At 52.3% G+C, this 21,877-nt stretch overlaps 1 protein-coding gene and 1 long non-coding RNA gene across 51 annotated transcripts in view; both read left to right on the top strand.

The window, feature by feature from the left end:
* The first annotated feature begins 2,919 nt into the window (after positions 1-2,919).
* On the top strand, positions 2,920-4,951 carry LOC141570491 (uncharacterized). The gene is made up of 3 exons (XR_012494494.1): positions 2,920-3,247; positions 4,504-4,665; positions 4,784-4,951. It is a non-coding gene; the product is annotated as an uncharacterized LOC141570491 (long non-coding RNA).
* Positions 4,952-10,038: 5,087 nt separating this feature from the next.
* The window catches only part of KLC1 (kinesin light chain 1), a 56,232-nt gene continuing 44,393 nt past the window's right edge, over positions 10,039-21,877 (top strand). For 14 of the 50 annotated variants that reach the window (XM_074326822.1, XM_074326830.1, XM_074326831.1 and 11 more), the window contains exon 1: positions 10,666-10,919. The gene's annotated coding sequence lies outside the window, so the exon portion shown is untranslated. Of the gene's footprint in view, positions 10,253-10,639; positions 10,920-20,387; positions 20,577-21,877 lie in introns of those variants that run through there. The other 36 variants (XM_074326845.1, XM_074326838.1, XM_074326834.1 and 33 more) reach the window with 13 other exon arrangements.

Below are 21,877 nucleotides of genomic sequence, written 5' to 3'. Positions count from 1 at the left end.
CACATTTCTACGTGTGCAGTTCAGTGGCATTAAGTTCACTCACGCTGTTGTGTAACCATCACCACCATCATCTCCTCAAACAGAACCTCTGACCCCACTAAACACTAAGTCCCCCATTCTCCTTCCCAGCCCCTGGCACCGCCATCCTACTTCCTGTTTCTGAATTTGCTCCCGAGAGCTCGTATAAGTGGACTCGCATGGTTTTGGTGCTTTCTGACTGGCTGAGCCTCCTGAGCACGATGCCCTCACGTCCCTCCGTGCTGTGGCATGTGAAGGCGGGTTTGTTTGCACACGGACACTGGGCCCCAGGCTCAGCTCTGGCAGCTGATAAGCCCTGAGCCTCTCGCACCACTGCAGACTGGGAGTAATGAGCCCTCGCAGCAGACGGCACATGGTGGCGTTCGGTTTGGGGTCCTGTGACGGAGGACAGCAGGTCCTTGCTCATTCGTTCATTCAACAAATACTCGCAAGCACCCAGTGCATGCCAGGCCCTGTTCTAGGCACTGGGAATGGAGCCGTGAGTGAGGTGGACGCCAGCCCCCAGGGCCCTGTGCCCACATTGGGGGGCGGGGAGTGGGCAGCCTTGCTGGGCGGTGTCCCTGCTCAGACATTCTGCTCACCTCACCGGTCTCCCAGAAAAGTCATTTCTTTCCTTTCATGCCTTTGAAAATGACTTGATCGATGTTCCAAAGTGTCCAGGCTGTTTCAAGCTGCATTTGTAGCTACTCTGCTATTGATTTGCGGTGCTGTGTCTTCACTTTGTCCTGAGTCAGTCGTTGGGTGGAAAAGTACAGAAGGAGCTGCTGGAGGAGGGGATGAGGAGGATGGACAGGTCAGTAGGTGTCCAGGGCTGGATTCTCCCCAGGTGCTCAGGGCTGTAAGTTCCTGGGCCCATCCCTCCCTCCCCCACCCCAGCGCACACTCATACCCGAAGACCAGTTTGCCATCAAAGCAGATCTCAGGGTGGAAGGTGGAAGGATTAACACAAAGGTAGAGCCACAGGTAGAGAGGCCCTTGGGAAGAGCTGTCTGTTTGCTCCTTTATGTCTGTGCCTTCCTTGTCACCCCCCACCATCACCGCTGGGCAAAGGTGCAGACAGCGGGCGCCAACTTGTGAAAGGTGGTCCATCTGCTCGGAAACCCAGTTTGGGGCTAAGAGAGGGCAACGTCCTGGCCTTGGGGCGGGACCTCAGCCTTGGCCTGGCGGGGCATCCACCCTGGCAGGGACACCTGCACAGACCCAGTTCCTCACTGTACCCCATGGGGGCCTTCCCTCCAGATGAAAGCGGGACCCCATCAGCACAGAGGCCTGATGCTTCTGGGTACAAACCAGAATCTGACCACCTGGTCATGAAGATACGAGGCCCAGCGGTCACCGGGGCCGTGACTGCCCAGCCCAGGGGACGTGGCCTGTGCGTGGGCAGAGCTGAGTGTCTTCATCCTTTGCCCCGGTGCCTCCCGGGCTGTCGGGTACAGGGTAGGCCTCGGGTAAATGTGCTGTGGGGGCACAGCTGTGGCCCCTGCACCGTTTTACCAAATAATAATAGGGAGCATGATTCTCAGAGTTTTATTACGGGTATTCGTGGCATCCTCAGAACAGCCCTGGAGGGGTCCTGCGGGCGCTCAGCGGGTCCTCACAGGGCAGGACAGCCAGGCCACTCCCTGCAGCTGCAGTTTGGAACCAGGGCTCTGCTCTGATTGGGCCAGCCAGCTGTGGACCCGCCCCCTGGCCTATCAGGTGCCAGCAGGGAGCCCAAATGCTCCGGATTCCCCGGTTGGAGATGTCATTCAGTCCACAAAATGCAGCAAGGCTTACCCCACTTTAGTCACTGCTAAAGTACTAAGGGTCATCGGTGAATACAACGGGCAGAAATCCCTCTAGAGTGGGCAGACAACGTATACAGTAAAGAACTTATGTAAAATGTCACCAGAGGCTCGGTGCTGTGGAAAAAGAGCAAGTGGGCTAGGAAGTGTGGGGGTGAGCAGACGGCAAGGAGCCGGATCCGGACCTGGACATGAGTGACTAAGGCCGTGGGGCCGCAGTGTGCCTGGCAGGACAGCCAGCCAGTGTGGTGGGGTGGTGGGAGCCAGGGAGGAGGAGGGAGGGAGGGGATGGGCCAGGGCCACGGCCAGGGCCTGGCAGCCTAGGCACAGAGGCTGGCTTTTCCTTGAGTATGTGGGGAGCCAGTGAGGGCTCTGAGCAAGGGAGGGCTGTGGCTGGACGGGTCACTCAGCCAGGGGGCCTGCTGGCCAGCAGGAGCAGGTCAGGAAGGTGGTGAGAAGTGGCCTGTCCAGTATGGGCCCTCGCCACGTGTGGCTATTTACATTTCATTTAACTCAGTGAAATTTAAAACTCAGTTTTCCAATCGCACTAGCCACCTTTCAAATGCTCAGTAGCCACACAAGGCTAGTGACTCCATATTGGACACCACAGGTGTAGACTATTTCCATTGTCCCAGAAGCTTCTGTTAGACAGTGCTGGCCTAGGGGCTGCCATAGGCGTGGTCTTCCTTCCGTGGTCCCGGGAGGTGTGCGTGGGGGCTGGGCAGCAGGTGGGGCAGGATGGGGCTGGGAGGCAAGGAGGGCATTCGAGGGGCTGTGTCCCTGGAAGACAGGAATGTAAATTCTCTCGTAATTTGTTACATAGATTGCGTGTGGGAATAATCCTTTGGATGTATTGCATTCAGTAAAACATTAAACAACTTTAAAAAGGAAAGAAATCCTGACACATGCTATAGCGTGGATGAACCTGAGGACACTACAGAAAGTCAAATACGGCAGACACAGAATGACAAATACTGTGTGATCCCTCTTGTCCAAAGTCCCTAGAGGAGCCACAGTCACAGAGACGCAGGAGAATGGTGGTTGCCGGGGGCGGTGGGGGGAGGGGTCTGTCACGGGGATAGAATTCCAGTTTGGAATGTCATCGGAGTTCTGTGCTGCTGGCTGTGTGACAGTGTGAATGTACTTAATGTTCCTGAACTGTACGCTTCCAGTGGTTAAAAGGGTTAATTTTATGTTATGTGTTTTTTTCCACAGTTTAAAAAATAATTTCTGATAAAATTTGCCGAAGAAACAATATATATATGTATGTATTATTAAAATTAATTTCACCTGCTGCTTTTTATTTTTTTACTGTGGCTACTGCACAGTTTTAGATGCCATTGTGGCTCATGTGACTTTCTGTCAGGCAGGGCTGCTGCAGCGGACACAGGCCCCAGTGGTCTCTGGTCCAGAGGGAGAGACGGGTGAGTGTGAGCGGCGCAGAGAACCCTGCACGGGGCCTCACTAGGCAGGAGAAGGTGGGAGCAGGTGAGGCAGCCCCTGGCCCCTGCCACCTGTCCCCAGAATAGCATCTTCCAGGACAAGCTGGGGAAAGTTGGCTTGTTTCTCCCTCGCCTTCACAGACCCGGAGAACAGAGCTGTGGTTTGTCTCTATATAACCTTGGTGCTTCATTTGCCTGTAAAACAGGGCATCAGAAATCTGTTTCCTGAAGACAGGTGGACCAGCTGGCTCTGTGAAGGGCTGACTGTAGTGCTGGCCCCCTAAGCCATGTCCACATCCTAACCCCTCACACCTGGGATTGTGACCGTATTTGGAGATGGCCTTTGCCGATGCAATTATGTTCAGTCTGTCAGGATGAGTGGCTTGGGTGAGGGTAGGTGCAGAGACACATGAAGGGAAGGCCCTGGGAAGGGGGACACCATGATGGGAGTTAGACATCTTCAAGCTGGGGACCCGTGGAGCCCCAGAAGCTGGAGAGGGGCCTGGAACCGGTTCTCCCTCAGCCTCCGGAGGAAACGAGCCCTGCCCAAACCTTGTTGTCTGACTTCTGTGAGAGAATAAATTTCTGTTTTTTAAGACCCCCCCAGTTTGTGGTGCGCTGTTCCAGTGGCCCACACGCTGAAGGGTTCCAGGCTTAGAGCTAATGAGGAGGAAACAGGAGGAACAAAGGGTATTTAAGAAAGAGAGTGGATTGATGTGTGGTCCTGGAAAAGGAGAAGATTTATGTCTGATGGATCAGCAGCTTCTAGAATGAATCAATAACTGAACATTTCCAGAGGCTCTGCTAAAAGCCTCTTCTTGAATCTAATCTCCAGAGCTGAGAACGTGGGTAAAAGCTTTAAGTATTATTTACTGCAGCAGCGAAGTGGGCACTCAAGTGGGGCCCAGTGGCTGGATCTGAGTTGAAGCCTTGCAGTTTTCCCTCTTGTAGCCTCAGTTTATCCATCTGTAAAGTGGGACAGTGGTCCCTGCCCCAGCTGGTGCTTATGGGAAATGGGTGTGAGGTGCTTTGTGCTAACACGTGGGACAAGGGTTGCCTGTGGTCACCGAGTTTCTGTGCAGACGGGATTACAGGTGCTGAAAGTAGGTAGAGGCTAAGGGCACAGCTTAGGTGGAGCTCCCCAGGCTAGCCGAGGTGGGCTCACCCGGGTATCCTGAAGGTTGGGGTTTTCCATTCTGGCTCTTTTTGACGACATTTCCATTTGTGCATTGCCTTAGTCAGGTCTGCCTCCTTCTCCATTCCAACCTTCGGAGCTGAGCAGAACCTGGCACATTTGAGAGCTCATCCCAGAGTACCGAACGTGTACAGGGCTGAGGGCCCTTCCTGCAGGCAGGCAGCCAGCTCTGCCTGGTCACGGGCCTGGCCTTTCCCCTGCACAGGTGACAGACACAGAGGCTGCCCCATCCGCTGGGGGTCTGCTGCCCCTGGGGGGACCCTATAAGCCCACCTTCGGAGGGACTCCTGCTAACAAGTCCTCCTTTTCCTGGGCATTTCTAGAGTCGTGTGGTCCCGGCTGGGCCAACACAGAGGCAATTTTGGCGGAAGGAGAGAGTGACCCTCTTGTCCCAAACATGAACGTGAATCCACCAGCTCATACGGAGATGAAGAAATCTGAGAGAGAAAACAAGCGTGAACAGTGTCCAAAACTGCACTTGACGCAGACAGGTGTGTCTGGCAGCTGGGGACTGGGGGAGGAAAGAGGAAGCCAGTTCAGAGGTGGGATGTGGGGCCCCGGCTGGTTTGGGTGAGCCACCCCAGCTTTGGTGTGGAAGTCCCTCCCACCTCCACCCCCGGGGGTGATGCCCAAGGGAACAGGGCCAGGTGAGCTCAGAGGCACCCTGTAGAGAGGTCGGGGGCTGCCCCCACCTCCATTCCCATCCCCCATCATGCCGTGCATGTTCCCAGGGTGCCCCCCCACTGTCAGCTAAGCCAAGCTTCCAGAGGCCTTCTCCTGGCCAGGGCGGGATCTAAGTGGGCTTGTGACCTGGGAGGTAGAAGCCCAGTGAAGCCAGGGAGTTTACTGACGGTGGGAGGTGGGAGGTGAGAGGCTCTTTCTTCTAGACAATGAGGTACAAAGATGTGATATCTGGAACCAAGCAGGCATTTCTGCTCCTACCGGTGTTTCCCCAAAAATAAGATCGGGTCTTAATTTTTGCTCCAAAAGATGCATTAGGGCTTATGTTCAGGGGATGTCATCCTGAAAAATCATGCTAGGGCTTATTTTCCAGTTAGGTCTTATTTTCAGAGAAACACGGTACACAGGGAGCCAGGCTGAGGTCTGAGCACACCAGCCAGAGGCAGAGGTAAGAAGGCCCCAGGACATGGAGCCCCCACCATGGCAGGATCCAGGAGTTTTCGGGTACTGCAGGCAGAACTAGGAGGGGTAGGCGGATGAAGACCAGAATTCCTTCCGGACCTGTGAAATCCAGCAGCTGGGTGTCCACGGTTTCCTCCCTCATTCATTCACTCATTCATTCCGTTTAGCCTCTGTTGACTGAGAACCACCATATTCAAGAACCTGAGTTAGGTCTGGGGTCTGTGGGGCGGAGGAGGGGCAGAAGGTACCACAGGAATTAAGGGGGGCGGTCTGTGCCCCCAAAGACTTGTAGCACTTGTGACAGGAGTCTGGCCTGACTGGATGGGGCCGACAGCCTTGGAGAGAGCGGGAGGAGGCCGGAGGAGGTCACGCTCTGTGGAGGGAGCACCTGGGGGCATGAGGTCAGGCGTCAGACAGGCTCCTGTCCATAGAGGGGCTTGCAGCCGGGGGCCAGGAGCAACCTGTGCTGACATGGGACAGACCTGGCACCTGCGTGGCTATTTTTTTTTTTTTTTTTTAAGATTTTATTGGGGAAGGGGAACAGGACTTTATTGGGGAACAGTGTGTACTTCCAGGCCTTTTTTCCAAGTCAAGTTGTTGTCCTTTCAATCTTAGTTGTGGAGGGTGTCATTCAGCTTCAAGTTGTTGTCCTTTCAGTCTTAGTTGTAGAGGGTGCAGCTCAGCTCCAGGTCCAGTTGCCATTTTCTAGTTGCAGGGGCACAGCCCACCATCCCTTGTGGGAGTTGAACCGGCAACCTTGTGGTTGAGAGCCCGCGCTCCAACCAACTGAGCCATCCGGGAGCTCAGCGGCAGCTCAGCTCAAGGTGCCATGTTCAATTTTAGTTGCAGGGGGCGCTGCCCACCATCCCTTGCGGGACTCGAGGAATTGAACTGGCAACCTTGTTGTTGAGAGCCCACTGGCCCATGTGGGAATCGAACCGGCAGCTTTCGGAGTTAGGAGCACAGAGCTCTAAACGCCTGAGCCACCGGGCCAGCCCATGCCTGGCTATTTTTGTGTAAAAACCGGAAGAAGCTCTCCATCTGCTGTTATTAGGTACCCCATATCTTGTCCTTGAGCAAGTCCACCCCCTTCTGGGATTGGCTGGCTCAGGTGAGAAGTAGGGGTGGCCAATGTGCTGTGACCTCAGCGCCCAGCATGCTGCAGGGGTGTCAGTTACACAAGGGGAAGTGTTTGTCAGGACTCATCTATGGTAGCCTAACTGTGCATTTCACATTGTGTACATTTTCCCTAGAAACAAATACTCAACTCCATTAGTGATATGCATGCTAAAAGTGTTTAGGGGTGAAGTGTACTGATGTTTGCAAGTTACTCTGAAATGCATCCCAAAAAAAAGAAAAGAAAGGAAAAGAAAAGAGAAGAGAAGAGAAGAGAAGAGAAGAGAAGAGAAGAGAAGAGAAGAGAAGAGAAAAGAAAAAGATGGATTCGTGGATAGAAAAAGGGATGGAGAAATGGAGAGACAAGTGATAAAGCAAATAGGGCAAAATGTTCATTGCAGAGTCTCCGGTGGGTACATGGGTGTTCACTGTACAACTTTTTTCTGTATGTTTGAATGTTTTCATAATAAAACATTGGGGGGAGGAAATCTCCAATGCAGAAGACCAGATTTCCCTGGCATGTCCCTGAGACCTGGCCCCCAGGTCCCATTGTTTATCTCCATCATAGTGTTCATCAAGCCACACTGACATGGTTTCAGTCATGGATGCTGTAACCCCGCCAGCGTCCCCCCCCCCCCCCCAGCTCCTGGCACACCCTGTTTAGATAACTGCAGGAACAGGTCCGGTCTCTGTGCCACATATTGTGGGAAGTCCAGCACTTTTTCTAACACATGCCATGGTTCCTTGCAAGGACGTGAAGTAAGAAATATTCTCCCGGGCACTGGGTGTAGTACCATCCTGAGCAGCTGGCTCTGGTCCAGGGCCACATTTGGAGCTCAACAAACCGTGTTAAATGTACAAAACACACACACAGCCAGATGGATCTTTTTACAGCAGAGACTGAAGTCCCTCCCTGCCTGCCCTTGAGCACACTCCTCATCTGGAGACATCCTGGGTCCACAGATGGCTCTGTGACCTGGGCTGGACCCTTCAAGATGGCTTCCTTCAGGCCTGGTGCCCGCAGGGGACACTGGAAGTTGGGGCCTTCTTACATGGCAGCTCAGGGGTCCCAGAAGCACAAAAGGAAAGCTTCCAGGCCCTCTTACAGCTGAAGCCTGGAACTGGGCAGCCTGCCCCAGCTGTGTCTGGAGATCAGGCTGGCCCAGTGGGCCTGTGGGCGGGGCTACGCAGGAATGCATGGGACTCTGGCCAGTCCTGCTGGAGCCCAGCTTTGCCAAGCAGGACCCAGGCCTCAATTCCCTGCAACTAGAAATGTGTGAGAGAGACAGGGAGGGCTGGGCTTCTCCCTGGAGCTCCCCCACTTCCTCATCCCCCCTCTTCCACCTCAGAGGGGTGCTGTTTCCCCTTTGTCTGAGGGAGCAGTCAGTGGAGCTTAATGATGGCAGCTCACTATGTACATCTAATAAATGCCATTTTCAGAATTGAAGCAAGATAGCAAACGTCATGACTTGTGGTGCAGAGCGAGGCAGGAGGAGCCCAGATTGGCCCTAAAGCCCGGCTCCTCTCTGGGCCCAGAGCAGCGGCCACTCATTGGTGAGCCTTGGCAGGCCGGTCAGTGCCCAGGCTGGGGGAGGGGGAGGGTCTGGGAGGGGCAAGCGTTCTGCAGGGACCAGACCTAGCTTCTCTCCTCCCTTCCTCCCCCCCTTCCTTTTCCCCTCCCCCCCTTCTTCAGGAACTCATGACTGGGGCCACCCACTGGACTGCACCCCCCCCCATGCAAGGGAAATTCCAGCACCCTTGTCTCCCACACAGCTGCCCCTGATGCATCCACGGACATTGACAGTAGAACGGTGACTGCTTTAAACAAGCGACAGCATCCCTCCACTCGCCACTTGAGACAAACGAGACTGGTTTGTTCCGTCCCTGTCGGGCACTGCACTTTTCCTCCTGCACTTCCTACCCAGGTCCCTCCCACCTGCCTGTGAGTGTCCCTCTTCCATGAGTCCCCTGATCCCTGAGGGACGACAGCTTCCCCCTCAGCACCTGACCCAGGCTCCATTTTGATACCTAAAGCTGAGTTGATCCCTCTCTGGGACTCAGGGAGCAGCCTGGCACTTGCAGGGCCTCAGGGCAGCATCGGTGAAATGGGGATAGTGGTGCCGCTGTTGGAGCTGCTGTGAGTATCAGAGGACTGAAAGTGACTGAGGACACACAGAGCGGCGTGGGCGTGGGCGTGGGCGGGCGGCTGGAGTGGGCGTTTGCTAGACTCAGTGTGAGACCCTGGGGATGGGGGCATGGCAGCGTTTCCAGGTCCTGGAGGGGCAAAAGAGGATGGATGAATTGGCCTTTCTTTCCCCCAATTCTCCAGACTCACCCCTGTCTGGGGAGTTGTGTCTGGAGTGCTGTCTGTCCCCTGGCTCTTCCTGGTAGTCTCCTTCTTATTGTTTAGGTCTCAGCTGACTTGCCTGCCTCAGAGTTCACCCCTGTCCACCTGGCCTCATCTGTCACTTCATCTTACCTTCATTCTCTGCATGGCACTGCAGGAGCAGGAATCTCACTAGCCCATTCACCAACGAATCTTGGCTCTTAGCGTGGGGACCACTGCAGCTCAACAAATAAATACTTGTTGAGAGGATAAGAGAGCCAGATAAAGCCTAAATAGAGTGGCAGCAATGGAGACAGACAGCGTGGGCTAAAGCATTATTAGCGAGGTAGACTCTTGGCCACCCATTGGTGCAAAAGTACAACTGTGGTTAAAAAGGTTAAAAAAAAAAAAAATTGCAAAACCCGCAATTACTTTTGCACCAACTTAATAGCTTGGGGACAGTTGCTAAGCCCAGAGCCACAGAGGCAGAAAGGAGCCTCGTGCAGCCTGCTCCTCTTCCCCAGAGCACTTTGGTGACAGCTGGTGTGCCCAGCCCCCAGGTAGTTGGGAGCAGGTGACATCCAAACGGGTGTGGCGGAATCACTAAGGGAGTGTGGCGGTGCTGACTCTGATTCACTGCCTCTCCCTGGGCCCAGTAACGCTGTGTCACCGCAGAGCTCCCCTTTTTCGCAGACCTTTGCATTTTTAAATGAAAGCAAAGTCACTGGACCTCCCGGTGCAAATCCAGCAACGCTTACTTCCCGGTCACTGCGTAATGGCAGGGTTAAACCTGCTGCTGGTGCGGGGCGATAACATCTGAAGAGGAAGTCGGGGGTGGGGGGCTGGCCCAGGAGCCCCTCTGGTTAATAATGCCGTGGGGCCCCGCACGTAAGACCCCGGCAGGCACCTGGAGGAGGGGGCTCTCCCACGCGGGGCAGCCACAGCAAGCCGAGCCCGCCCCTGAAGCAGCGCGTCCCGCGGGCTGGCTGCTGAGTCAGGCCTGCGGAGCTGGCGGCAGCAGGACGAGGCCCGGGGCGCTCTCTGACCTGGAAGCACTGCCCTTCAGGCCGGGCAGGAGGTCGTGGCGCTGCGGCCGGGGGTGTGCGCTGGCGACGGCTGCTGTCGGGAGGGACAGCAGTGGGTGGCATCTCTGCTGGGCCAGGCACCGGCGGTCAAGCGCCGTCCCTTCCCCTCCTACCCGCCCGAGGTGCAGTTCATGTCGTCGCGCTGAGGGGAGGGCCTGGGAAGTCCCCCGAGCTCTGATTCTGGGGGCCCAGGCTCTTGGAGGAGGGAGGAGGGCCCCTGGGCTTGCCTAGCCCCTCAGGACCCTTCCTTAAGAGGAAGCCCTCCCGGCGCTCTGGAGAGACGCCAAGGGGCACAGGACGCGTGAAGGCGGGGCTCGGCACACAGTGCACGTTATTCCTGATCGGTGGGCGCGGGGGTGGCCGCGCACGGGCGGCAGCGCCGGCCTGTGCTGCCGCCGCAGTGCTGCCCCTTCAAGGCGAGGCCACCACCGCCCGGCGCCTCGCCCCCTCTGCTCGCCCCGCGGCGGCGGCGGGGCGAGTGACGTCACGGCGGCGCGCGGCATTGTGGGGCGGGGCGCGAGCTGGGGGAGGGCCGCCGAGACGCCATTTTCGGCGGCGGGGCCAGAGCCGGCGGGGCGTGGGGCGGCTGCTGCGCGAGGAAGCCGAGGGGACAGCGCGCGCGGGCGGCCGAGGATGCTGCGGGGCGGCAGCGCCGGCGCCCCTCGCTCGTGACCGCGGCGCCGCGCCTGAGGCGGCCGAGGCGGCGCACCCCGCGCTCTCCCGGTCCGCGCACGCGCCCGCGGCCTCCGGTGCTGACAGCGCGAGCGCGCGGCCCGCGGAAGCAGCACGGTGAGTGCGGCGGCCCCCGGGCCTCAGCGTGTCCCCTCGGCCCGCTTTCCGCCCGGCCCCCGCCCCGTGCATTCCTTTCCATTGCCGTCCCCAGCCGCGTTCCCGCCAGGCCGGGGTCCGCTTCGCCCCATCCCTCTGAGGTCCCGCATCCCCGCCCCGGCATCCCCGCCCCGGCCCCGCTGCGGGCGTGCTGGCCGCTCCGGGAACAGCTGCGGCTCCGGAGCCGCGCGGGGGGCTGTGGCCGCCCCCGGGGACGCGGCGCCGCGGAGGGGGGCGCTGGGAGGGGCGCCCGCCGGGCTTCGCTTTGTCCGAATCCTCCCTCTTCCTTCCGGCCGCCGCCCTCTCCCGCGGCGCCGCCCTGGGCTGACGCGCCTGTCAGGCTGGCGGGCGGCGCGCGACCGGCGGGTGGGACGCGTGCGGGGTCCCCGGAGGCGGCGGGACCGCTGCTCCTCCACGAGGCCCCTCGTTCACAGGCCGGACGCGGAGCGGTTCGTCCGCAGTGCGCGCCGGGCCCGCGTGGCGCCCGCTGAACCTGCCGTCGCCCGGCCCTGGAACGGTGGTCGGGGGTCAGGTTCCGTGCGCCTCTTTCCTTCAGAACGTTAAAGTAAAGCATTGGAAACGCAAAGTACCGCCGGGTGGGCTGCGTGGCTTTGTAACCCGAACTTTGTAGATCCGGGTAGTTTTGTTAGAAATTTTGTATTGTTGCTTGTTGCTGTTTTGTTACTGAAACAACACATTAAGACTATATATTAAGCGTTTCATAAGGGGTACTTGCAAAAGTGATTTTTAAAAAGTGTGTGAACAACAGAAAATTTGAGATAAAGCATTTAAAATGTTATGTAAAAGGGCAGTTGGTTCTTTGACTCTGCGCTGATCCAAGGCTGTTCTGTTTAGCCATTGACCATAATCATTCACCTCAATGACGAAGCCATCGATCAGAGTCATTACCTCAAAATGCATTGTAATAGTTGAGTGAAACACCCGTCAGGAAAGTGCAATGACATCCTCAAGTCTCGTCATCTGATTACAGGGTGGGTTTACCCATCTCAGGGACTGGCGCAAGGTGGGAGGGGGAAAACTGATTCATGGTTTGTGTCCTAAGTATCTGAGAATGCGATGGTACTAAACTTTACAGATTTCAGATTGTGGGGAGCTGGCACGTGTGGGAGGGCGGGTGCTCTGCCGGGTAAGAGTGCAGCCTCGTGTTGCCGTGGGCCTGGCGCCCTTTGCTGTGTGTCCCCAGGGCCGTGCAAGACCCAGGCTGGGGGCCTCACCTGGCCGGCAGTGCCTTCCCAAAGCACCGTGGACCCGGTCAAGGTAGAAGGATCAGCCTGGGAGTCAGGACAGGATTGTCTCCAGCAGAGGAGCAAGGAAATGCCCCTGGGGGTGGGGAGGGGCACATAGTATCGTCACTGTTTCACAGTAAATAAAACCTTGCCCACGGTTACTTAAAAATTATACGTTCTTAAGCGTGTTTCATATGTTAATGGGTAAGTCAATATGTAGCTTTTCATGTGGGGCTATAAACTATCTCAAAACAGTTGTGTACAAAGAATACCAGAAATAGAAAAGTAAAAGGTTGAATAAAATGCAGGATTTGTATAATCGGAAAACACGCGGATTATGGTAAGAAAGCAGAACTGTATGTAATAAAGAATTGTTAACATCGTAAATGAAAGTACAGGAAAGTTTTAAATGTCAGATGGTTAGCATATTAAGATTGTGAAAACATGGTCTTAAACATGGTCTGTAGCGACCCAACCAAATGGCAGGTGATGTGCTAATTAGTAGCTGGTGATACGGAGATAAAAGACAGTTGCTGTCCTTTAGGAGCTCACAGCCGGGAGGGACACCGGAAATGGAGGAATGCCGCAGGCTAGGTTAACTGTTGCCGAGCGCCCTGAGGACAGATTCCGAATGTGAGATGGGAAGAAAAGTACAAATTGGCCAAATGACGGGGGGCGGGGGTGGGGGTGGGGTGGAAGTAGTGGCTCCGGAGGACGCAAGCCCTGAGGTGGTGCTGCGTGGGGGGACCTGCTGGGAGGGGGAACAATGGGAAGAGGAGGTCAGGAAAGGCTGGGAGAGTTTGCCTAGGGGGTCCCTCCATCCTGCTTGGAGGAAGGCGGATAGGGGATTCTAGTAAGGAGTGCGGTGGCATTTCGGAAAGAGCCCGGGTGGTGCGGCAGGTGCTTTGAACTGAGATGAGACCAGCTAGGAAAGCATTAACCCCAAGTGAGGACGGAGCACTTCTGAGTTAGGGTAGTGACAGTAGGAGCGGAACAGATGGATTAGTGCCCTTGATTTGGGACTGGGTAGATGGGAAGGGTGGGGCTGCAGGGGGGAAGAGTGATGGGTAGCGTTGGCAGCCAGAGCAAACTGCTGCACTCTAAGTGGGGTCATGCCACCCTGCTGAAGTTTTTGCCAGTGTCCTAGCAGCACCCCCGCCCGTCTCTCCCTCATCTCCCTGCTCATCGCGTCTGCTCCTCAGGTTATGGGTGTGTCCACGCTTCCCCACGTGGTCCTTAGCCCTTCTCATGACCTATTACATACATAATTTTCTTTTGTTGTTTTCTTATTTAGTTTATTGTCTGTCTCCTCCACTTAACCTCCATAATCTCCACGAGGGTGGGGTGTTTACCGATCGTATTCATTGTCAGTGCTTGGCATGAAAGCACTTAATAAATGTGTATTGAAGGAATGCATCTGGAGTGACTTCCTTGTCTCTAATATGGGTGACTCTCTGGCTGGTGACACCCACCAAGGTGGGGAGCGTGGGAGGAGGAGGAGGGCACTCGAGCTTGGTTTTGGGTTGGTTGAATCGATCCAAAACGTGCAGGTGGGCAGCTGGAGGGTCAGATCAGGCACTCAAGACCAAGACTTTGGCTTGCAGGCAAAGATTCGAGAGCCCTCATCGTACTGTCATTGGCTAGCCAGTCCCGTGGTCCGTCACCCTCTCCTCAAGGGCTTCTGACTGGTAGAGACAACGAATGAGCCCTGGGAAATGAGGGAAGAGGAGTCGGTCAGTATCAAAGTGGCTAAGAGGTTAAGGAAGAGTTGGACAGAATAATGTATTGGATTTGGCTTCCAGGAGGTTATTCACGCCCTACATTTTTTTTGAGACCATTACTTCTTAAGGCAGGAAGGGCTGATTCAGAGACGACCTGCGTTCTTTCTCCAGTGCATCCTGTGTCATTCTGTCCTGTCGCCTCCTGGTTCCTACACTGTTAGATCAAAAATTAGGTTTAGGATTTTATTTTTAACTAATTTTTGGAGGCAGATGAAAGCAGTTTGGATCTGTGCTTTTGAATATACCTGGTATGTTGTCTGTACTGAAGTAAAGTATCAATAGGACAAGCATGTTAAGCTGAGTGATGTGCATATGTAAAGTAGAAGTTATTTCCTTGGTTCTGAGTCAGAATTGTGGAGTAAGCAAAGCTGGTTGCTGCACGCATCCCACAATACTCCTTTCTTTGCTTTGCTTTTTTATTTATGTATGTATGTATGTATTTTAAAGGAGGGCGCAGCTCACAGTGGCCCATGAGGGGATTGAACCAGCAACCTTGGTGTTACTAGCACCACGCTCTAACCAACGGAGCTAACCCGCCATCCTCCTTGGTTCCAAAATACCCTAGTTACTTCAGTTTTACGCTTGGATAGTTCCCTGACTTTGGTGATGTAATGTGGAAATGTATGTCCCAGCCTCTGAAGTTTGCTATCCTGCCTAATAAAACTGATAAGAGTGAAGTTAGCGCCATACCAGACAAAACTGGTGCTGTGGTCACCTCCATTCTCCTGTGCAGGAAGTGGCTGGTTAGAGAGAGGTGGGCGGCAGTGAGGTCCGGCTTCTCGCGCAGGTCCTTTGGCCTGTGCAGTTCAAGCTTTGGGCCACCTTGCTGTCATGGAGCGCGGTCAGCTAGCTGGGCCCAGCCTCCCAGTTGCCTTCACCTGGAAACCCTCGCCCCAGTTTGTTTCAGAAGCTCAGGCCGTGTGGCGCGGCCGCTGTGTGCTGACTTCTTGGGGTCACGTCTCCTGTGCCGTGTCTTGGCCACGTGGCGGCGTGGTGCTTGGTCTTCACAGAGCCGGCCTGGGATAGGTGGGCATCAGCATCCACTCTTCATTCTGACGGTGCAGACGGGCGGTGGGTTTCTCTTAAGCCCACTGTTGCTGCCTGTTTCAAGAGGATTTCTTTATTGACCAAATGGGAAAAATATGTTTAAATAATTTCTGTTCTTTTTAAATTGTGGTAAAACCCAAAATTTACTATCCTAACCATTTTTAACTGTACAGATGAGTAGTGTGAAGTATATTCACATTGTTGTGCAACAGAGCTCTGGAACTTTTTCATCTTACAAAACCCCAACTTAATACCCGTTAAATAACAAGTTCCCCTTCCCCCGCCCCTGGCATCCACCTTTCTGCCCTCTGTCTCTGTGAATTTGACCACTTTAGATACTTCGTGTAAGTGGGTTCACACTTGTCTTTTTGTGACTGGCTAATTTCATCAGCATAGTGTCCTCAAGGTTCATCTGTAATCCATTATTTTTAACTAAAATATCGTTTGTTCTAAAGCTGTCTTAGTGTAATATTTATATTAGTTTTCTATTTACTGTATAACAAATTACAAATATAGTGGTTTAAAACAATAATACTTATCTCATAGTGTCTGGGTGGGGGTCTGGGCACAGCTCCTCTGGATCCTCATGCATTCAGGGCTGGTGTGGCTCTGAGTGTGTGTGGCTGTGTGTGGCTGTGAGTGTGTGGCTGTGAGTGTGTGTGGCTGTGAGTGCGTGTGGCTGTGAGCAGAATTCAGGTGGCAGAGTTCAGTTCTTGTGGCCGTAGGCCTGCTGTCCTGGTTTCCTTGCGGGCTAGCTGTCAGGTGGGGGCTCTCTTCGTCCCTAAGGGTGGCCTGCATTCCTTGCCATGTGGCCTCCTCCATTTTCAAAGCCCGCTGTGGAGAACCTCCCGCAGCCTGAGTTCATCTCACACTCTGAGTCTCTGACCTCGAGACCCAGATTTGCAGGGTTCATGTGATTATGTCAGGCCCACCAGAATGATCTCCCTATTTTAAGTTTAGCTGATTTGGAACCTTTATTACTTCTGCAAAATCCCTTTACTACCCAGATTAGTGCTTGATTGAGTAACTGGGAGAAGGTGTGGGTACACCAGGAATCTTGGGGGGTCGTCTTAATCTTACTGTGTTCTCAAAACAAAACCGTTCATAACCATCTTTCAGTTATCGTTGGAGTAACAATTTCTGAATACATACAGCATTAAATGTTAGGAAATTCTCCTTTAAGAAAATTGAGATATAATTTACATAGTGAAATACGAAGATTTTTAAATGTACTGTCCATTCAATTTTGATGAACGTATATCAAAATAGAGCCTAGAAAGTTCCCTCACGCCCTTTGCCATCACAAGTCATCCCCCCTGAAGCAACACTGCTCTGACTTCTATAGCCATAGGTTAGTTCTACTTATTATAGAATTTCATATGTGAGGTGACACAATATATATTTTTTGCCTCCAGCTTCTTTCACTCCACATAACATTTCTGAGAGTCACCCGTGTTGTCCCAGGTGTCAGCGGTTTGTTCCTTTGATTCCTGAGTAGGGTCCTGTTGTGCAGCCATTCCAGTTTAGTCTTGCCTCTCTAGATGCACAGCTGGGCGCTCTCATTCTTGTGCAAGACTGTGGACATACATTTTCGTTTCTTTTGCTCATAGATACTTAGGAGTAGAATCGCTCATAGGGTAGATGTGTGATTAACTTCCTCAGGACGTGCCACTTTTCCGAAGTGGTGGTACATTTCACAGCCCCACAACGGTGAGCAAGTGCCCGGGGGTCTCCTGTTCCCTCCTGCTGGCAGAAAGGGAAACAGCCTTGTCAGACGGGGACTAAGAGAACACACGGTAATGTGGGACTCCGCTGCAAGAGAATATAAATACACAGTGACAAATTACAAATTTAGGGGGTTTTTCCCTAGGAAGTTTATTTTATTCAATTCAATGGGGTGACATTGGTTAATAAGATTATATAAGTTTCAAGTGTACAATTCTATAATACAACGTCTGTACATTGCATTGTGTGTCAAGGCTCCTTTTGTCACCATATATTGGACCCGCTTTATCCTCTTCTACTAACCCCACCCAATAATTTTAAATTTTGATGAAGTCCAGTTGATCGGCATTTTTTCTTTTATGGTTCCTGCTTTCTGTTCTCGTCTCTGTTTGTTTTTAAATAATTAAAAATGTATGAATTGAAAATAAAAGACCTGTATGCCCTTTTGGAAAAACTCGTGATACAGACAGGTATACTGAGAGTTGCCCCTTTTCCCATTTCCTCTCCCCTCCGCCCCACTCGGGTTCAAGCCGTTGTTTCTCAGTCTAGCTGTGTAGGACACAGCCCCCTGGCCCATGCTGGTGCTATGAGCCTTGCGCCCCTCCACCCCCCACTGAGGCGGCCGGTTGCCGGTCGTTGGTCGGCCGCTCACAGCAGCTCATGGCAGCTCTCGCCGGCTGCCGGCCGCTCATGACGGTCATCGGCCGCTCACAACCGCTCCAGGTAGCCCAGGGCAGCACACAGCAGCTTACTGCAGCCCAGCTCCAGGGAGAGCCGTTGCTCACAATCTTAGCTGTAGAGGGCGCAGCTCACTGGCCCCTGTGGGAATCGAACCGGTGAACTCGGCGTTAGGAGCACGGCGCTCCAACCGCCTGAGCCACCGGGATGGCCCCCATTTCCTCTTGAGAGAACTGATTTTTAAAAATGGCTTCTTTAATTGCCTTTTTTTAGTTAGGGAAGAATATTATTCCATATAAGTGCCGCTGATTAGCACTTAAACACATGAACTTAGTCTTATGGGTTATGTTAATCTGCTGACATTTTTCATTTGGAAATAAAAATGCTCTTTCTACCACAGAATGAATACTCTCTGTATTTATATTCTCTCGCATCGGATTCCCGTGTTACCCTGTATGCATTCTCTTAGTCACCGTCTGACGAAACTGTTTTCCCTTTCTGCTCGCCCAACCCAAGACTTCTGATAGGGACACGACACCGCTTGTTCCTCCTTGTTTTAGGAAAAAGCATGTTCTCCTATGGTTCCAAGTAGTGCGCTTCTGTCCCTGGAGTGTCTCCTGTTTAAAATCTGCTTCTGAAGAAATGGGCTGTTGGTCTCATGGCAAATAAATGACTCAGTGCTGTGCCTGGCCCCGGGGGAGCCCTGTGCAGCCGTGGGGTCCAGCCTCCTTGTAAACCTTCCCTCACGTGTATCCTGGGTCACTGGCAGGCGCAGTGCACACCTCACAGCAGGTGGTGTGGTTAGTTACTGTAGACCCAGATGACCTACTGGACAGAACGCCACTCGACCACCTGAGCAGGGCTGGGGGCGTGGGGGGGAAGAACCCAGGGTCCTGACTGCCTTCATTTCTTACCTCTGTTAGGGCGCCACCTCCCGTAGAATCGCTCGGGAGGTTTTAGGCTGCAAACGGAGGGTTTGAAATAGAGAGGCTATAATTATGGAGTCTTTGATTTTAGCATACTCACTTTACAGATTTTTGTGATTTTTCGGCCAGCACTATTCATTCGTTCTAGTTCATTCTTGTGATTCAAGTTTAGAAGAGGAGATGAAAAGATTAGATTAGATTAGATTAGATTAGATTAGACTGGAGGAAGATTAGATGAGTAGAGTTACAAAGGTAGAAAATGAGTCAGTAACAATTCCATTCTCTGAGGGCTCTTTTTGGCGAGCTCTGCTTGTCTCTCAGCTGCCAGTTCACAGCCCAGAGGGAGGAACTGATGGGGCCTCCCGTGAGTAGAATAGAGTGATTCTTAGTTGGGAAAGGCTAGGCAATGGGTAGCTGGATCAAATACATTTAGTATTATACCACGGTGTTATGTTAAGAAAGTAAAATAAGTCACTATTGTAATACAGACTACAAAGGGACATGGTGTTTGTGTTTCTATCCAAAGATGTCATGGTTTGAAAAAGACTGAGACCCTCCAGGAGACCTTTTTGGATTTTGCTTAAATACGAACCTTTGTTATGTAAGCTGGGGAGAGTGACACCCCTTCTCCCCACTGCCTACCCTCTCCTGCGCCCCCAGAACAAAACCAAGACATCTGAAAATTCAAGAATTACTGTTTTGTTTTCACTTCTCTTCAAGCAAGTTGTAGTCCCCTTTGACTCTTCACTATATAGTTTTTGTTCTGAAATTTCAGAAGCAAAAAATACGACATTTTTACTTTTACTATTATCATTGGTTACTTTGCTTTTTACTCACAATCGGTCATGTATTATATATTCGGAAATTTCTAAGTACATTGAAGAGGGCTTGAGGTTTTTATTTAATAAAAGGAGACCCTGGGATAAGACTGAGAAATGAAGCTTTCTGTGTCTTCTTGACAAAGCTTGAACTAGATTAGGGCCCAAAGTGGGGTTTTGTATTTTGTTTTCTTTGATTTGTATCATTTAATTTAAAAAATCTGGATATATTTTAATGAGATATGATTCACATATGAAGAAATTCAAAGGGTTGTACAGCTGTCTAGTTTGAGGACATTTTCATCATCCTCAAAAAATCCTGTTCCCATTAGCAGTCACTTCCCACCCCTCTCCCTCCAGCCCATGGCAACCACTAATCTACTCTGTTTCTCTGGACATTTCATATAAGTGGAATTACGCACTATGTGGCCTTTTTTTGTCTGGCTTCCTTTAGGTATCAAATTATCCATGTTGTAGCATGTATCAGTGTTTTGTTCCTTTTGTATCCAAGTAACATTCCTTTCTGTAGCAGTACTCTTTTTTGTTTATCCAGTCGTCAGCTGATGGACGTTTGGGTGGTTGCCACATTTTGGCTGTTAGGTAATGCCAAAATGTTGGTGTACAAGTTTTTACATTTGTCCACTATTTTATTTTTTGGAGCATTTGTTTGCAAGTTGTCATGTAAACATGCTTTCATTGTTCTTGGTTATATAGCCAGGAGAGGAATTGATGGGTCATTCATGTAATTTTTAAAGTTTTGACAGTTGTCTGTCTCATTTAATCCACAACACACCCTGCAATTAATCTTGAGTTCCCAGATACTGAATGTCTTAGTCCATTTGAGTTGGTATAACAAAATACTAGAAGCTGGGTGGTTTATAAAACAAATGGATTCTCACAGCTCTGGAGGCCGGAAGGCCAACATCATGGTCAGCTGGCTGATTCATTGTCTGGTGAGGGCCTGCTTTTGGTTTCCCAGGCAGCTGTCTTCTCGCTGTGTCCTCACACGGCCCAAGGGGCGAGGGAAGTCTTTGGGGTCTCTATCTATTAAAAGAGCACTACTCCCATTTCTGAGGCCTCCACTCATGACCTGAGCGCCTCCCAAAGGCCCCCTTCCTCCCGACACCACCCACTTGGGCATCAGGTTTCGTTCAGACCATAGACTGAATATTTATTTCCCTGAATAAACTTGGCTTGTTTTCCACAGACTCATTGGAGGCTCTCTGCTTCTCCACACCCTCGCCGTCAGGCCCCTCAATGCCCAGTGCGCGTGGCCTACAATCATATGTAGAGGTGGCTTGGGTCTAGCTGGCTGCCAGAGTTTCCCACTGGTTCGGCTTGGATGTCTCTTAGAAAAACATCTCAAGTGTCGTATTTTGCTATCACTCCTTGCCAGGTAAAGCCCTCTGTCCTCTTCCCTCCGTCTCCCTCTTCCTTTTCTGTGCTTCCTTTGCTGTGTCTATAGGAACATCATTTTCCAGCAAGAACTGTCAATAACTCATTGCTTTCTTGGCTGTCTTCCCTCTGTGCTGCGTCCAGACCTGTTGCTTTTAATATCACATTCCTTTTTTTTTTTTTTTTTAAATCGAGATACAGGTCATATAACATAAAACTTAACATTTGAAAGTGTACAATTCAGTGATTTTTAAAAAAGTTATTCTCTATGTTGGGCAACCACCACCACTGATCTAATTCCACACAGTCCTTTGAGTGCTTTTTTTTTTTTCCCCCCAAGTCAAGTTGTTGTCCTTTCAATCTTAGTTGTGGAGGGCGCAGCTCAGCTCCAGGTCCCGTTGCCGTTGCCGTTGCTAGTTGCAGGGGGCGCAGCCCACCATCCCTTGCGGGAGTTGAACCGGCAACCTTGTGGTTGAGAGGACACGCTCCAACCAACTGAGCCATCCGGGGGCTCAGCGGCAGCTCAGCTCAAGGTGCCATGTTCAATCCTAGTTGCAGGGGGCATAGCCCACCATCCCTTGTGGGACTCGAGGAGTTGAACCGGCAACCTTGTGGTTGAGAGCCCACTGGCCCATGTGGGAATCGAACCGGCAGCCTTCGGAGTTAGGAGCATGGAGCTCTAACCGCCTGAGCCACCAGGCCGGCCCCCAAGTGCTGCTTTTTTTTTTTTTTAACTTTCTTTACCACCATGAACTTTTCCCTCCCTGCTGGCAGAATTTCCTATGACAAAGCCAGGGGAGGCCAGGTGACCAAGATCATGCTCCTTTCTTCTGGCCTTTGCTCTTTGTTAATTTTTGAGGCGGGGGGGGGGGGGAGGGAGGTTGTGGTAAAATTGGGCAGACTACTGACAGTTGTATTGCCTGCTGGTTAGTAGAATGTGTGTGTGTGAGATCTTGTCTGTGGTCCTCAGGGAGTGCACGGAATGATGGGCGGTGGACGTGGGGAACGAGATGCCGTGGCGTGACAGAATTCAGTCTGTGTGACCTCGGGCAGTCTTGATGAGTGCCTTTAGAATCCAGCCAGTTCTGCTTTAATTTTTGTGTCTTATAAAATATTCAGTGTATTCAGCATTTCTATTCTGGTCTCGGTGTTAGGTTGGTCTATTTTTATTGTAGCAAAAGGGTCAAATCCTTTCTGTATTTGAGGGTTTAAGAAGTTCTTTGCCTACCACGCCAGACAGCCCCGTTAGGTGTTATTTGGTTTACTTATTGGTGAACTCTCAGAAGCACAGCGCGTGTGCAC

The sequence above is a fragment of the Rhinolophus sinicus genome, linkage group LG03 (genome assembly GCF_036562045.2).
Source record: "Rhinolophus sinicus isolate RSC01 linkage group LG03, ASM3656204v1, whole genome shotgun sequence".
Taxonomy (NCBI): domain Eukaryota; kingdom Metazoa; phylum Chordata; class Mammalia; order Chiroptera; family Rhinolophidae; genus Rhinolophus; species Rhinolophus sinicus.
Note: the sequence above shows the minus strand (reverse complement) of the source record. Positions and strands in the feature narration are given on the sequence as shown.